We start from the raw sequence: 3688 nt of genomic DNA on the forward strand, positions 1-3688 counted from the left end.
ACTCCTTAGTCACCCAATACTTCTATAAATTAGGGGTTCCTATGGATGAAATGCTACACACAAGCACAACAATGTCTCGCATTAGGCTAGATGGATTGCACCGGAAATCAGAGCCCTGACCACCAATGAAGCGTCTTGATTATGAACCGGAGTATCGCAGAAGGAACGGGCATGTCATCTTCTCTCTCGTCAAACCCCCCATGCCGGTTATGTTTTGGAATATCAGTTTCATGGACCAACTCAAGAGGACTATCCTGTCTTTTTTGGATGGGGAGTATAAACCCGGCGAAGAGATCATAAGTATCAAGAGGCTTAGAACAAGGTCCTCTACTGTGACCGGAGGAAGGGAACGTTGGTGGGATAAGGTGGAATACGACATCGATTGCAATCTAATGATTCATGGAACAGATGACATTGTTTCAACCGTTGTAATTTCTTAGATGTTATAGTTTTCTTAATTTCTGTTTGGAAATTTCAATGTATCTTTCAATCAAATGCTCAATGCATATTGGCACTTTCAATGTATCTTTTAATCAATGAATGGATGTTTTATCGTTACAATGTAGTTGTGCTAATTTTGATACTTATAATCTAAAAATTAAACCAGAATCAAAATGTATTTAGGTAAACAGACATTGATCAGTGTGCTTTCGTCTAGTCCCATCATGTTGGAATCTTTACAACAGACATTGATCAGTGTGCTTTCGTCTAGTCCCATCATGTTGGAATCTTTACAACAGACATTGATCAGTGTGCTTTCGTCTAGTCCCATCATGTTGGAATCTTTACAACAGACATTGATCAGTGTGTTTTCGTCTAGTCCCATCATGTTGGAATCTTTACAACAGACATTGATCAGTATGCTTGAGTGTAGTCCTATCATATTGGAATCTTTACAACAGACATTGATCAGTGTGCTTGAGTGTAGTCCCATCATGTTGGCGTGTTGATAAATAGTACACAACAGTAATATCTTAGGCTACTTAAGAATGCCAATATCTCTTTACAATCCACCACACACAGCCAAACACTTATCCAAAACAATGGCATCCCCACCTCAGTACGTAGTCAATGCCCATCTAAATGGTGAGACATACATATGTGAAACAACTGGTTTTCTGATGAGAAACATTGAAGTTGTTACATTTTCATTAAGCAAAAAAGCGAATTTTACATACTTCCATAAGAGATTAGAGGCAAAGATTGCAATGGGTCATATTGCACAAATTTTCTACCAATATCCTTTTTCCCGTGACAACAACCCGGTTAAGTTTTACCAGGTTGAGGTTCAAAATGACGAAGACCTCCAAAATATGTTTGCTAATCCATCGAGTTGTATGTTACCATACAGGTCGATACACAACAATCACGTATTGTTCAGTCATAAGTTATTGACTCACCCGTCGACGAGCAAGCAGAGGTGGATGTTATAGACGAATAAGAAGATGAATAGGAAACTGAAGTTGAAGACATGGTCAATGAAGAATCTGAAGACGAGAAGGACATATCGGTGCCTCCAGGTCATGTGTACGAACCTCCTGCACATATGACTAACTTGAACTTACAAGGCAACGAACCTTCATCCGATATCTTCTTCAACCCGTACATACAAAGTGATGAAGTGTTAAAGACCGAAGATAAGTTTCCTTCTAAGGAGGCATGTTTGAGAACTATTAAAAAATGGCACATGGCACATAATGTTGATTTTGAAGTAGATCGCTCGAACCTAGAAAGGTATATAATCATTTGTAAAAACCCTGATTGTGCATTCAGACTGTGTGCTTCGTATAGGAAGAGAAGTGATGCCTGGGTCATAGGGTCGATTTCACAACAACACACATGTGTCAACTCCAATATGTCCCAAGATCAGATGAAGCTTAGTTATGATCTTATCTGTCAGGAGATCTTGCCTCTTATCAACTATGACCCGTCTCTGAAGGTGAAAACGATTATCTCGCATATCGTTACATCATACAACTATGCTCCTGTTAGCTGGAGATTTTGAGTAATGTGTATATTCTTCGAAGATATAAGTTTTGAAGGAAGAATGGCTTTGGATGGCTATTTTTAAGAATGTTATATATTATGAAGGTTCCTAAATCGAAGCTGAATTGAGAGAGGTAGCCTTCGAAACCTTAGGTAGTCTTCGAAACACAAAGATTGTTGAGACTTAAGGTATTTTGATACATTCTTACGAAGGACATGTTGTCACGAATCAAATAAGGTTCGAGCGGGAAGGTTTGAAATTCAAAAAGTTCTGTTTGAATCAAGGAGGACATGTGGAGCCCCAGGAATTCGAAGCGCATGCATGTGGGCAACGTGGCATTTTGTAACGCCCGGAAAATAAGTATATACTTGATTTGGACGTTTGTGACGTTTATTGGAATTGTACCGTTTTTGGAGTTGTTTCAGTCGGTATTAGTTCGGGATGGCGGACTAATATTTAATTGAAGGTTTTCATATTTTTGGTACCGGAAATATTAGTAAGGTAATATTCCGCGTTTTGGGGCGTTTGAACGATATTTGAGCGTAGGGGCATTTTGGTCATTTCCGCGAGGAAGATATTTTCTTTATAAAGAAAACAAAGAAAGGAAAAAGGATGGAAAGAAAAAGAAGAGAAAGAAAGAGAAGAGAGAAAGGAGAAGAAGGAAAAGAGGAGGAAAAAGTGGAGATTGGTGGATTCTCGACCGATTCGAGTTCCGATCGTTGCTATAGCAAGGTAAGGGGGTGAATCTAATTTATCTTGGATGTATGATTCTTATAGTCTTGTTCTTGTTCTTGTTCTTCTTGTTCCAATTTCCACAATTTTCTTGTGTGGTCTTTGTTTGATTTAACTTTGTTTGAGAATGATTGTATGATGATTAAATGATATCCTTGTTGTGTTATGGTGATTGATCATGTTTGTTTTCCATTTCTATGGCTTGATTGAAGTTGGAGAAAAAGTTAGGTTTTGAGAAATATTAATGAATCAACCATGAAATTTGGATGTTATGTTGTTTATATGGTATGTATGTGTTGTATTGGTGTTATAATGATGTTTTGGAGTGGTTTTGGTGGGTATAAGGGGCTTGAGACAGTTCTGTTCGTGTTGGGATTTTTCTGGTTTTTCTCAGGTCCGCTAAGCGGCCTCAGGTTCGCTGAGCGGAGTTTTCGTTGGTCCGTTTCTGGAATTTCCGCTTAGCGGCCTAAGCGGCCCGCTGAGCGGCCAACAGCATTTTCGGTTTTTCCAAAACTTCGTAACTCTTGAACCGTAACTCCGATTTTGTCGCCGTTCGAAGCGTTGGAAAGCTAACGCAATGAACTATACTATTATCTAATTAAATGATTCATAGTATGTAGTATCCCATTATTTTTATTAGGATCAAGTGATGAGTTGTGTAGTATGTTCAATTATCCAAACTTTGAAACCTTGTAACTTTTGATCCGTAGCTCCGTTTCGTACGCCGTTCGAAGTGTTAGGAAGCTAGTTGGATGTTTTATATGATAGCATAGGCTTGGTTAGCTTGTTATGAATTGGTTATGAGGTGTTGTTGATGAAAACACATAATTGTTTATATGCGCGATATGTTTGGTAAATAATCATAGTGCTTGGTTGCAATTGTTAATGATGTAGGATGTAGTAGTAATTGGTTGATTTTCATAAATGGTTTTGTGAACTAGTACATGATAAATCATGATGATGTGTTGT

The sequence above is a fragment of the Vicia villosa genome, linkage group LG6 (assembly GCF_029867415.1).
Source record: "Vicia villosa cultivar HV-30 ecotype Madison, WI linkage group LG6, Vvil1.0, whole genome shotgun sequence".
Taxonomy (NCBI): domain Eukaryota; kingdom Viridiplantae; phylum Streptophyta; class Magnoliopsida; order Fabales; family Fabaceae; genus Vicia; species Vicia villosa.